The sequence below is a fragment of the Panthera uncia genome, chromosome E3, assembly GCF_023721935.1.
Source record: "Panthera uncia isolate 11264 chromosome E3, Puncia_PCG_1.0, whole genome shotgun sequence".
Classification (NCBI taxonomy): domain Eukaryota; kingdom Metazoa; phylum Chordata; class Mammalia; order Carnivora; family Felidae; genus Panthera; species Panthera uncia.
Window position 1 is genome coordinate 28,600,558 of NC_064815.1, and position 14,609 is coordinate 28,615,166.

A 14,609-nucleotide genomic window follows, 5' to 3' on the forward strand; every position below is an offset into this window, starting at 1 on the left:
CCCCCCCCCCCCCCCCCCCCCCCCCCCGTTTAGTAAATCTGTGAGAGAATACCTCTGGGCGACATTTCCTCATCTGTAAAATGAAGAGTCGCATTATCTCTGAGGCCCATGAGAGAGCATTCAGCTTGCAAATGCTGTGAGATATAGTGCACAGTTGATCACTGTGGTTCTTGCAAAGCCAAATCTAGGTAGTATTTTAAGACAGACTAAAAACTTCCCCAGTATTGTGCTATCTGATGTCAGAAAGTTGAAGAATTTAAAAATCTAGCAAAGCGATCTGTTTTTAAGATCCGAGTGACCTCAGAGAGCTGATCTTTCTGATTTTAAAGAGATTAAATCAGTTAAGGGCTCAGTCAGTTAAGTGTCCGACTTTGGCTCAGGTCATGATCTCACACTTCATGAGTTCAAGCCTCATGGCGGGCTCTGTGCTGACAGCTCAGAGCCTGGAGCCTGCTTCGGATTCTGTGACTCCCTCTCTCTCTGCCCTGCCCCTCCCCTGCTCATGCTTTGTCTCTGTCTCTCAAAAAATAAATGTTAAAAAAAAATTTTTTTTAAGGGATTAAAATAACATCTGCATAAATGAGTGTCAACCCTTGCTGCACATTAGAATTGCCTGGGATTTAATTAGTCCATGGGTGGGGCAGTGAGGTGTTTTGTTGTTTCTGTGGCTGCTCACATTCTTCTGTACTCCAGGGCAAGTCTAATCTCCAGCTAGGGATGAGAACACTTTTTTTTTTTTTTTTAACGTTCATTCATCTTTGAGAGACAGAGAGAGACAGAGCACGAGCAGGGAAGGGACAGAGAGAGGGAGACACAGAATCCAAAGCAGGCTCCAGGCTCTGAGCTGTCAGCACAGAGCCCGACGTGGGGCCTGAACTCACGAACTGCGAAATCATGACCTGAGCTGAAGTCGGACGCTCAACTGACTGAGCCACCCAGGCGCCCCAAGAACACTTCTTTTATTCTATACCAAATATACGGATAGAAGCAGGTACTTTGGGTACTTGAATATTTGGATCTTTCTGACTTTGTTTGGGGCCAGCCTAAATCTGAGACAACATCTGGGACTTAGGGCTATTTCTTCCCTGAAACCCCAGACCCTCCCACCCCTGGATGGGTCACACAGGCCACTGTGTAAATTTAAAAAGGTCAGTTCAGGGTGGCCTGGGTGGCTCAGTCATTTGAGCACCCACTTTCGGCTCAGGTCACAATCTCTCGGTTGGTGAGTTTGAGCCCCACATCAGGCTATCTGCTGTCAACACAGAGCCTGCTTCAGACCCTCTGTCTCCTTTTCTCTCTGCCCCTCCCCTGCTTGCACTCTCTTTCTCTGTCTCTCAAAAGAAAATAAACATGTTTAAAAAATAAATAAATAGGGGTGCCCGGGTGGCTTGGTTTGTTGGGCGCCCAGCTCCTGGTTTCGGGCCAAGTCATGACCTCACAATTCATGAGTTTGAGCCCCACATGGGGCTTTGTGTTGATGGTGGGGAACCTGCTTGGGATTCGCACTCTCCCCTCTCTCTCTCTGCCCCTACCCCAGTTGCTCTCTCTCAGAATACATAAATAAACTTAAATGAGTTAAATAAATAAGGTCAGTTCGTGCAAAGCAAATAGATTTTCAACATTAAAAATTTTTTTACAAGTAATACTTGTTCTTTGTAGTAATTCAAATAATTCAGGAGTAAATAAATTTAAAAAGTAATAGTGTCCCTCCCTCTCCCCCCATCCCCACCTCCCTAAGACAATTACCATGAGGTAACATTAGGAGTTGAGAGTATATCCATCCATACCATGTATTAAAATACACGTACAGGCACATACAAATATAGAAATCATATATCGTGGTTTTGTGCTTTTTATTTCTTTCTTTGTTAATATAGAATCTAGTTTTGGGGTTGTTTTTTTTCACCCTGCAATGTGCTTTATTCACTTAATCTATATCATGAGACTTCAGTTAAGCCTGGTGGATTAAATACCCTCCTGCAACCTCACTTAAAATGGCAGCCAAGGGACTAAAAGGACATGCGCTGCAAGGAGAAACAGCACCGCAAAGGAGGAGAGAACAATAAAATCCAGGGACTGGAAAGCAAATGGAGGAGCTAAAACTGTCTTAGGAAACCAGAGGAGTGAAAACTGGAGATGGAAGAAAGACCCCAAATTACTGCTTTCCACTACAAAATCTCGGGCTGTGGAGAGAGGGGCCCAGGGACTTCTGGAGATGCTGGAGACCGGAGGAAGGCCTGCTCGAGAGCTCCTGGATCCTCAGGTCCCCTCCCACGCTCTGAGCACCCACGCAGTCCCTGCTCCTCGACAGAAGCCCAGAGGAGTAGTCCCCAAGCGTGAGCAGGCATCAGAATTCCCTGGAGGTTGCTGGGCCCCCACTCCCAGAGGTTTTTTTGTTTTGTTTTTGGTTTCTTTTTGAGAGAGAGAGAGAGAGAGAGCGAGAACACGAGTGGGAGAGGGGCAGAGAGAGAAGGACAGGGAATCAGAGGCAGGCTCTAGGGTCTGGGCTGTCAGCACAGAGCCTGACGCAGGGCTTGAACCCTTGAACCGTGAGATCATGACCTGAGCTGAAGTCAGACGCTCAACTAACTGAGCCACCCAGATGCCCACCCCCCCAACCAGAGTTTCTGATGCAGCAAGTCAGGATGGGGCCTGGGAATTGGCACTTCTAACAAATTTCTAGGTGTTGCTGATGCTGGACACTAAGCATTGAGAACCACTGGACCAGAGACTTCCTCTCTGATTCCAGACCTGTGCGCACAGGGCAAAGTCAAGGGTGCAACCACTCTGCAGAACACCAGGTTGTGTGAGTACCTACATGCTGACTGGGAGACCCTCAGCCCCTTCTTCCAGGCGGGTCTCAGGATGTCAGCAGTCAGATGCCAAGGTAAGAGATGGAAAGTTTCTTTTCTGAGGGATCTGATTACTCTGGGGGAAAAATATATCCTATATTGGTAGTTGAGGACCCCCCCTCCCCCCGCCTCGGACCCCCACAGGGATTCCTTCCCCTGTACAACAGAATCATCTGGGGAGTTTTAAAAAATACGAATGACGAGGCGGGGGGTGCCTGGGTGGCTCAGTCAGTTAAGTGAGGTTGTGATCTCACATCTCAAGAGTTCCAGCCCTGTGTTGGGCTTTGTGCTGACACCTCAGAGCCTGGAGCCTGCTTCAGATTCTGTATCTCCCTTTCTCTCTGCCTCTCCCCTGCTCATGCTCTGTCTCTGTCTCTCTCTCAAAAATAAATAAACATTAAAAAAAATTTTTTTAATATGAATGACAAGATTCCAGCCAATTAAATCAGATACTCCAGGGGTGGGCTTTGGCATTTGTATTGGTTTTAAAGGCCCTTAAGTGATGAAAACACAGGAGCAGGGGTGATCACCACGCAATAAACTTATAACTACACACACAGAAATACTTTTGAGTGCTTCACTCTTAAGTATGAATCGGCAGTCACCAAATGTTTGAGGAAGGTCTACTATGAAACTCAGAGACCAAAACAACAGAAGAAGAAGAAAAAAAAAAACAAACTCAGAAGAAATAAGTAATGCAAAAAGCAGAAGAAAACTCCAACAAAAGCTATAAGTGATATCTTCAGAGATAAAAGAAGACATTACATTCATGAAAAAAAGAACAGAATGTTACAAAAAGAATGTTCAGAGGGGGGAAAAAGGGCCTCTTGCAAACTAAAAATATTCTGCTGGAAATATAACTTTCAATAAGAGGTGTGGAGCTTTAGTGGGGGAAATATCCCTTACACAGAACAGAAAAAGGGAGATGGAAATAGGAAGGGTAAGAAAACTAAAACATTAATCTGAGGGACCCAATACCTGAATAAAAGACATTCCAGAAAGAGGGAACAAAGAAAATTGAGGAGGATTATTAAAGTAATAACTCAAAAGAATGGCCCCCAATAGATGGGTGATTACTTAGAGCTGGTGGGAGCAAATAGGGGATGATGACGAGTGGGTACAAGGTTTGTCTTGGAGGTGATGGAAATGTCCCAAAATTAGATTACGGTGATAGCTGCACAACTCTGTAAATATACTAAAAACTAATGGGGCGCCTGGGTGGCTCAGTCGGTTAAGCGGCCGACTTCGGCTCAGGTCGCGATCTCACGGTCCGTGAGTTCGAGCCCCGCATCGGGCTCTGTGCTGATGGCTCAGAGCCTGGAGCCTGCTTCCGATTCTGTGTCTCCCTCTCTCTCTGACCCTCCCCCATTCATGCTCTGTCTCTCTCTGTCTCAAAAATAAATAAACGTTAAAAAAAAAACAAAAAACTATTGAATTGACTCCTTTCTTTAAGTGGGCAAATTTTATGGAATGTAGATTATATGTCAGTAAATCTGTTTTTCTAAATGTCCCCCAGAAATCCCAGTGCTCAGATTGAGGGGACAACCAAGAGCCCACTGCAAAGATAGACCCACACTAAGGCACATAATCGTGTACTTTCAAAATACCGGAGACGAAGAGAAATCCCTAAAAGCAAAGCTCCCGAGGAAACAATTCACAAAGAAAGGATCAGGAATTAGAATGGCATCCTATTTCTCAGTAGCGACACTTAACTCTACAAGGCAGTACAGCATCGCCTTCAGATTTCTGAGAAAAACGTCATCACCAGCTTGGAACTCGACCTAGCGTAAGGATAAAGAATGGTTGAAATCCATTGGCTAATGCCCAAATGAATGAGGACACGCAAACTTTATTCTGAAAGTCCATAATGCTATACATCTCATTTTGTTAAGGCAAAAGCGTGACTCATGGTCCCGTTGAAGCTGACGTGCAGACGCTGCTGGTCTGCTAGCTGGAGAGACCAGCCAGTGGCCCACCTCCGCTTCTCAGGGAGGGTCTGTTGTTTTCCATCTCCGTGAATCCAGGGCCTCTCGTAATGTGAAAAATAGCTGGGGTTAAATTGTGAACACGATCCTGAAAAAAGAAAGCCCACAGCCAGCGGTGGCATAGAGTTTAAGAATCCGGCTTTAGATTAAATAGCCTGGGTTCAAATCCTGTTGGCATCACTACCTTCTTGTGACTTGGGGCCAGTTACCTCATTAACCACTGAGATTTCATTTCCTCTCCTGTAAAATGGGACTGATGCTATCTGCTCATGGGATTGTTGTGAGGCTTTGGGGAAATGGTGTCTGTCAAGTAGAGGACATTGTGCCTGGTACAGAGCGATACTCGTTAATTAGTAGTAGTAGTAATAGTAAGACTAGTATTGGTAGTGATAGCAATAAAAAGAGCAGGTCTAATAACGTGATGTAATTGAACAGTTTGGATTTGATAGCACATAAGTGCCAAAGGCTTGTACATGCTCAGAGTTCAGTTTGGCCCTTATTATACCGATATTCTTTCAAACCAAAACAAACTGTATGTGTTTTTTCGCCCATACTGAGATAGATTTTTCATTCTACTCGTGTTCTTCTGGGAAAAGGCCTAATAGCTTGTATCTCTATCTGTAACTATTTCTCAAACACAGCTCAAGGTTTGAAAGCCTTCCCTTCCCTTTTTCTCATTGTTAACATCATACTTCCAGCATCTGGAAAAGATTCAAGCACACAGTTTATACAAGGTGTGATTTGTCGATAGCAGGCATATATATTAAGAGAGGAGCAGAGAGGGAGCATGAGTTAGGAGATGACCGTATACAGTCATAGCAATTCATGGCTTTGGGGTTTGTCCTTTACTGCATCGCAACACTGAAAACCTCTCAGGGCAAAATACCAGGTTAATGTTGTGGAAGCAATTCAGATACAAATGTCTGTCGTCAAGAGGTAACAAAAACACCCCAAAAAAGAGCGAGCGCATCTAAGCATGTGGTTTTCTGTTTGCTTAGCATCTGGCACCCTGGTGTAAGAAGAGAGGATTCCAGGTCAGCCAGAGCAGAGGCACATTCTGAGATGGCTGTGGCAGGGTGTAGCTGTTGTCCTTGGATGGGGATCAGTGAGGGTCTGAGAGGCTGGGAATGGCCACAGACAGGAGCGGTAATATCCCTCCCTTTGGATAGATTTCTGTACCTTTGCTCCACAGAGGGGGCGAAATGCTTTCCCCTGGGGTCTGTGCATGGGCTTGTCCACCATCCATTCATGGCCTCTCAGGAAACATACCGGGCACACTCCCAGCATCAAGAGATTATTCTACACTTGATCTTAGCCAAAAGGCCGAGAAGCGATAAGAGATTATTCTTAAAAGACACATACAACAGAAACTGCTTAAAGGAACACACACACACACACACACACACACACACACACACACACTGACCTTCTAACTCACAGGCAGCACTTTAAAACATATGCAGAGAGGGACACCTGGGTGGCTCAGTCTGGTAAGCGTCTGACTTTGGCTCAGGTCATAATTTCATGGCTTGTGGGTTTCAGCCCCTTACTGGGCTCTGTGCTGACAGCTCAGAGCCTGGAGCCTGCTTCGGATTCTGTGTCTCCCTCTGTCTCTACCCCTCCCCCACTCACGCTCCCCACCCCCCAAAAATAAATGAACGTTAAAAAATTTTTTTGAACACATGCAGAGATTTCTTAGGTGCTTTGTCATCTGATATCCATAACAACCCTGTGTGGGGTATTACATTTTCTTTCTTACCAATGAAGAAGCCAGAGAGGTAAATGGCCAGCCAAACATTACATATATTCAGTTATTTAATCCTTGTAACAATCCAGCTTTACAGAGAAGGAAACTGGGGCACAAAACGATAAATGGCTGTCTAGAGAGGCTGTGTTACATTCAGGAGAGGTTCTGTGCTCTAAAGGACTGTACTTTGAGTTTCTTTTTTTTTTTCTACTAAAAGCCAAGGTGCTTTGCCAAATTATTTATGTCTTTTTCATAACTGAAGGACTTGTTAACAACCACCAGTGAGATGCCTACTGTGGATGCAACCCTGACTGTGTGGGGCATCATGAGGAACAGATCCAGTGAGAGAAGGGCGATCCTTTGGGTCCATGCCTCCCACTTTGTTGGAGAAGTGAGGCAGCGATGTCTCTATCCAGCCCTTCTCCAAGTGAGGGATATGCCCATTTTTGCCTCCGTTACTTCTTGGAAGTGGAGTCTGTATATCTGCTTCCTGCCACAGAAAGTATTTTTACATTCCTTATGTTGATGTCATGTACCAGGATGCCTCTGATTCCAGTGTTTCAGCCTCCACACATTAGTCTGTGTTCATATCCTGTATTATTTTGGAGACTTCAGCCTGTGCCGTTTGGCCTAAACCTTCTAAGCCAGGGTCCTAACCTGTCCGGTGCCTCTGTCTTTCTGCAGGAATCACTTTGACTCCCTGACTGCTTAGTTGGCTTTCTTTGAGATTCCCTCCAGATCTCTGGCCTTCCCGCTCCCGCCCCGGGTTCCCGCATCCAGAATGGCACCAAGCTCTTCTGTAAAGGTCAGTGTTGAATCCCGTTTTCACTGGGTGAGTTCACCTTCCTCACCTGCTTGATAGATACCATCGGCTTTTGTGCTCAGAGAGAATCTGCGCTAAGAACTACTTCCGTTCTCTTTCTGAGCCTGTTTGACCAAAAGTGGTAATAATTACCTTCAGTGGTTAATTTCCGTCTTTTCTTTCTGTTGAATGGTCAGACTATGCCTCTTTCTGCTCCCCTCTCCAGCCACCGTATATTCATTCGTTTAGGAGACTGTGCACCAGGCACCCTGCAAGGAGCTAGAAATACGACAGTGAATAAGATAGCCACGGTCATTGTTGTTTCAGGGAGACCGAATAGCAAACAATTAAAACATAGGACGAACAGCATGGTTGCAGGAGAAGTACAGGAAGTATGAGAAACACAGAGGAGAAACACCTTCCTTACACTGGGGGATCAGGGAAGGCTTCTCAGAGGAGCTGAGTGGTAAGGAGTGAAGGATAAGGAGGAATGAGCAAGTCGGAGGTGCTTGAGGGAGTGGTCACGGGAAGGGAGGAGACGAGCGCGGAAGGAGTACCCTCCAGACACCCCTCACTTGCCCCACCCCGGACATGCACGCACACGTGCACAGGCCTGGCACGGCGATGAAATTAAATGCTCTTCCTGTGGTCAGAAGCAAGACATTCAAGAGAGGTGTTGAAAAATGAGACCACAAAGATAAGCAGAGGTCAGACCATGCAAAATTTTATGAGCCATGTTAAGGCAACTGAATGTTAGTCTCAGGGCATCGGGAGACCACGATAGGGTTTTAGGCAGGTCAGCCATCGTGTGATTGGATTTGCGTTTTGGAGAGATCCCTGGCTGCAGGTGGAGGGGCCCAGGGAGGAAGGAGGTGATGAGGCAACGTCATCTGCATGAACAAAAGAAGGGTGTGCCACGTGTGTACCTCCAACGTATGCACCTCTCGGCCCCCCCTGGGCCAGGCCACTTGTCCCTCAGCTGCTTGGGCAGGCGACCATCCCTGTTCTCAGCTGAGTCCCTCCCTGGGAACTGTCCATGGCCCACTGCTCACCAGGGCAGCCACATCCAATGATTGGACAATGGGACAGTTTCAGGGTTCGGGCCTTGTTGTCTCCAGGCAGGGCGGTCCGGCTCCAGAGCTCCTGTGGAACATGCTGAGGCCTCTGTTTCAACCATATTGCGGCTCAGCTCCTTCCTCCTGCGTCCCTCCACACAGAGTGGTAAAACTGGAAGACTTCCATGAAGGAGAGTGGGGCTGGGATTGGGGGAGGAGTCCCGGCAAAGCCAATGTCTCCAGCCCTTGAGAGGTTAAGGGCCTAAACTAATATTATAATGAAATGAATGTTCCCAATGAGGTGAGATGCTTTTTAATGAGTTTCGCTGACACCTTGGCGAAAGACTATGAAAAGCAGAGTGGGGGGGGGGGCGCCTGGGTGGCTCAGTCAGTTGAGTGTCCAACTCTTGATCTCGGCTCGGGTCTTGATCCCGGGGCCATGAGTTTGAACCCCACGCAGGGCATGAAGCCTCCAGTCCCCCAGAAAGCATTGCATTCTCAACCCCAGCAAGTCTGCCGGGCCCACTCAGGACCTGCGTTGGGAAGGAGGCACCCTGAGGATGGAGATGGGGTCATTCTGGGAGATGCAGTTGAGAACCTTGAAGCCCCAGATCTCTTGAAACCTCGAGACCCTGCCGTGGTGCCCTCCCTCCCCCAGCTAGAAGAGGACTGGAAGACCATGCAGGTGTTGTTGCCTCTCGAGGCAATGAATGTGTACCCCTCTCGGGATGTGCCCCTGCCTCCCCTCCCTACACCAGACCAAAACCAGGGGTCGAGTCTTACCACAGTCCAGCTGGGGAAGAGCAAGGCCTGCTGATAACTGAAGGTGACTGTCCTCAGGAGAAGGTACATAGGGACTGGATTCCGGGGCCCTGGACCACCCAGGGAGAGGGGCCCAAGATTGCACACGAGATGTTGATGTGGAAGTGCTTCTATATCCATGCACTTCATTTGACCCCTGGGGAAGGCGACAACGTGCCGCGAGGGCTGATCTCAGAAGCTTGGAGAAAGCAGTGTTGCACATCAAGTGAGGCAGAAATGTCTGCGGGGCTGAGGTGGGTGAGGAGGAAAGGCTCCGAAGGGGACACTCCTCAGTTCGCTTCCCGCACGCAGAACCTCTGCTGAGGCCAACATCTTCAAGTGGTTGGGAAGGTGTGCTCATTTGAATAGCTCCTGATGAATTGGCCTCCACTCTCCCCTTTTTTTGTTTTTTTGGAAAGTTTTTAATTTACAAGAAACTCTATCTCAGTTCGCTTGAGGAAAATGCCTTTTGTGGCTCATGATCATTCTGAATACGAAGTATTTACTTAGGAAATTTTCTTTCCTGAGAGAACTTAGTAAGCAGATTGTTCCATTTTTCTTTTTCAGAGAAAGCTCTCTGCCATATCTTTCTTGAGAACAAATTTGCTTAATTCTTATCTTCCTGGCTGGTGAAAAGGTTTACCCTGGATAGCATCGCTGCTTGGTTTTCATTATTCTATTTTCCTGGCTGGGCCGTGTAATTTCTCTCCTTGTAATTTTCCTTGGTGTGCTGTGTGAATCACATACTAAACTTCTGTTGAGTCATTTCCTATTAGTTAGGCTTTTGGGTAACATTTAATTTTACCAATGGCATTTTTTTTTTAATTTTTTAATGTTAACTCCACCATAGTTAACGTACAGTGTTATATTAGTTTCAGGTGTACAATATAGCAATTTAACAATTCTGTATATACCTCAGTGCTCATCGTGATAAGTGTCCTCTTATACACTTAATCCCCGTCACGTATTTCACTCACCCACCTCCCCTCTGGTAACCACCAGTTTGTCCTCCAGAGTTAAGAGTCTATTTCTTGGTTGGTCTCTCTCTCTCTCTTTTCCTTTGCTCATTTATTTTGTTTGTTAAATTCCACATATGAGCAAAACCATATGGTATTTGTCTTTCCCTGATTTATTTCACCCAGGATTGTACTCTCTAGATCCATCCATGTTGTTGCAAATGGCAAGGTTTCATTCCTTTTTATGGCTGAATAATATTCCATTGCATGCGTGTGTGCGTGCGTGTGTGTGTGTGTGTGTAGAGAGAGAGACACCACATCTTCATTCACTCATCTGCCAACAGTGTTGTAGGCTACGTCAAACAGTAATAACACCTATACAACAACCCCACAATGTTAACAGACGCTTAAAGAGCAATTACTCTGCATCAGGCGCTCTTCTCAGGGCCTTCCATGAGCAGCTCATTACTTCCTCACAGCAGCCTTTTCTGTAGAACCACCATCCCCCAGACAAGGAAGCTCAATGGTTAAGGAACCTCTTGTGATAAAAGGTGGGCAAATTGGGAAGCTCATCTCCAGGTTCTAGATATAGAAACTGAGCCACAGAGGCCATGAGGTCTGTCTGGGAACCCTGTCCACAATGGGCGGCTCAGCCTTCCCCAGGCAGTCCTGGTCAGGTGGGGCTTGGTGTCCATACATCCAAAGGTTTGGGACTTAGAAGTCTAGCAATTTCCATTGCTGAGCCCCCAACACATAATGAGGCAGGCTTTATGAGGTCACCAGCCATAGGTGGAAATTTAGGTAACTTGGGTTCTAGCCCTGCCCAGGAACAAGTAACTTTTCCCCCCTGGGACTCGGTCGGTCTCTGCATCCATAAAAAGAGGGCATAGACCAGATCAGGAATTGCACATTAGTGGCCTGTGGGACCCTTGAAGCCCACAGATGTGTTTTATTTAGGCTGCATGTTCCGTTTCATTTTGATTTGGTTTTTCATTGTATTAAATTTGCATTCCTTTAAGATGGCCAGTTGAGACACTGGCCCCACAACTCCTTATTGTCTTAAGCCTGATTTACATGTTTACACACTCACCTGGCACATATCTCAGCAGGCTGTTGAGATTGCAGATCTGGGATGAAATTATCTCTGAGGCACATGCCAATTGTGTTTATTTCCCCCCAAGAACTCCCTAAGGAGATTCGAGAGCCTAGGAGGGCAGAGTAAGTGAGGCAACGAGAGTGGTTTGCTGGCCCTGCGTGTTCTTAGTGTCCTGGGATCATAGACACTTGGCTGGCCTTGCCCACTACTTTAGCCCACCCCACAGAGCCAAGGAGGGTGCAGCACTGATGGGTTTTTGCAGGGAAGGAGGAAGCGGGTGCCATGTTCCGCTCGCATTCACAGACTGGGAGGGATGGTCGGCACGCCCATGAGGGGAGGGAAACATCAGCAGCCAGCAGAAACAAGGACCTGTACTTTTTGGCAGGGTCTACCATTGCAGTTACCCACACTGGGGCAAGTGGGACTTGCCTGTGGCTGCAAACCTATTCCCCTGGGAGCAGATCAACCTTGACTGCGCTAAGCATCTACCTTGACAGATCCAGCTCACTGCTCTCTTTCGTTGTCTGTGGTTGTCATAGTTACAAGGCTTCACTGCCCCTGATTCCCCCTCTTTGTGATGAAGGGGCTCAAACTTACTTCTTACTGGGACCAAGAAGCGAGCTGCCAGGTGCATACATGGAGTTCACCCTGGGATTGCGTGGCCAGTGCCATTTTGGCTCCCAAATGTCCCAGACAGTAAGGAGGGCCCAGTTATTCGACATGTGTGAATGACCTTGACTTTCTTCCTTGTGGTCCCCCTTCACTTACTTATTCCATGCCCAGCTCTGTGACTGACACAATCAGGGCTGGTATTATCCCTCAAACAATATGACATTTCAAAACACCCAGGCATCAGGTGGACCGAGATAATGTCAGGGAAGCTCAATAGGGTTCCTCTCAGGCCCTAATGAGAAACACAAAGGAGCAAATTATGGAGACTTTCTATGGAGCCTTCTGGTGAGTGCAGGAAGGGGGTGGGGAAAAAAATCCATTCAGTAATAAGAGCCTTTTTGAGAGGAACTAGTGTTATCCGTCGGCTCTTGAATCCAGATTGAGTTTTGTAGGTGAGAGAACTCTCTTCTCTCTTGGTAGATTTCTTCGTGTGAGCTTAGGGAAAACATTGCAAGCCGAAGAGAGAATTAGATCAGCAAATGACAGTGTGTCTGTGTACCCCTGGCAGAGAAGTCCATAAATGAGTTTCTTTCCTTTGTTTTGGCTCTCAGCGAGAATACTCTGTTTAAATTAATGTTTTTAACAGGATTATTTAAGCTGTAGCATTTTACAAGGGATTCTTAAGGTCAGAACTTTTTATAATTGTTCATTTTCACAGAACTCCTCTGAGGTAAAGTAGGATGAAAATTGTGTAATAGGGGAAGCTGAGTGCTTAAAGATGCAATGCATAAGCTGATTTGTAAAAAGACACTATATGTTGTCACATTATTGTGACATAAAATACTTAGGAAGCCAAGGCTACTTGAGAAATTATTTTTTTCTTGCAAACCTTATAGCATTGAGCATTATGCCTCATACATATATAGTAGGCACTCAGTGGATGTTAAGTCGAATTGAGTTTATCAAATATTTATTAAGTCTTCTACATTTAATTATATAGTTTTGCTAGAGTAGGAATCCTACTCTAATAGCTTTATTCCAATTCAGGTTTTGCAAGGTAGGCTTAATTTGCTTAATTTATCCCAAATAGATAAAAAATTATGAAATACTTTATCGTTAACATAATCATCGTGAAGTAGACCTAGGCTGAACATTTTCCCTATGCAGTGCAGCTCATATGTAGTTTAAAGTTAAGCTGGCAGAATCCTTAAAAAGATTTTTAAAATAGTCTTCCCCTTGATTATCAAACAGCATTAGTCTTATCCTTTGGAGTCCCAGTCATCTTAGAGCTCAAAATAAGTTTGTGAGCACTGCAAAGCAAAAGGAAAAGAAAAGAAAAGAAAAAAGAAAAGGAAAGAAAAGGAAAGGAAAGAAAAGAGAAAAGGAAAGGAAAAGAGAAAAGGAAAGGAAAGAGAAAGGAAAGGAAAGGAAAAGAAAAGGGAAGGAAAGGAAAGGGAAAGAAAAGAAAGAGACTCACCATCTAGCCAGCTGTGTGGAGAAGGAAACCCATTCCCACCTGTCTGCATTTGATTGAACCTCCGTGAACTGCCAGTGCCACACTCCCTGGAAGAAACAGATTAAAGACCCACAGGAGATGTCTGACAGATCTTCTTAGACAGGTGCTTTTCACACCTCTACCGTTTATCCAAGGCTCACTTCACAAAGACTTGGAGGGAGCCCTACCCTTCCTAAAGCACGTGAAGTAAACCCAGAGCTAAAGATAAGATGTTCAAGGTTCAAACTCAGAACGGTGTGAATGACAGACAGGAGGGAAAGAGCAGGCCTCCTTTTACTAAAATCCCATATATTTGACATTTCCAAGATTCGGTGGAAGTCATCATGGGTCACTCACTCATTTGTTCATTTATTCACTCAGCCCGTTTGGATGGAGTGACCACTGTGTGCAAGGCGCCATGCTAGGAGCATATGGGTGATCTCTGGCAGGACTGTTGAGATGAGTCTCCACCCTACAAGTTTACGAGCGGCCCTGTAGATGTGATTACTGTGTGGATCCATCTCATTGTTAACATCCAGGTATTTGGGAGTAAGAGTCCTTGATCCGGTTTTCCCAGTCAACCCGCATACTTTAGGTAATGGTGAATGTATATAATACGTTAGGTAAAATCTCCCATAGACCAAAAGTATCTGTGATTCAAACTTAAAAAAAAAAAAAAAAAATCTAAAAATTCCAGAAATGAACTGGTAGGGATTGAATTGTGTCCCCCCAAATTCATTTGCTGAAGCCCTAACCCCCAAATGTGACCATTTGGAGATTGGGTCTTGAGGGAGGTAATTAAGGTTAAATGAGGTCATAAGGGTAGGACCTTCATCTGATGGGACTGATCTCTTTATAAGAAGAGGAAGAGACACCATAGATCTTTCTCTTTCCACATGGGCACAGAAAATAGGGCATGTGGGGACACAGGAAGAAGGTGACAGTCTACAAGCAAGGAAGGAAAGGCCTCAACCAGAAACTAGCTCTAAGCTAACTCTAACTAGCTCTAACCAGAAACTAAGCACCTTGATCTTAGACTCAGTTTCTGGAACTGTCAGAAAACAATTTTCTGTCATTTAAGCCACTTAGTTTGTACTGTTTTGTTATGGTAGCTAGAGCAGACTAATACAGAAACATTGCAAAAATCCCCTCAACAGTTTTCACAGGCTCGTGGCACTTAATACATTACAAAGTACACGGAGTAGGCA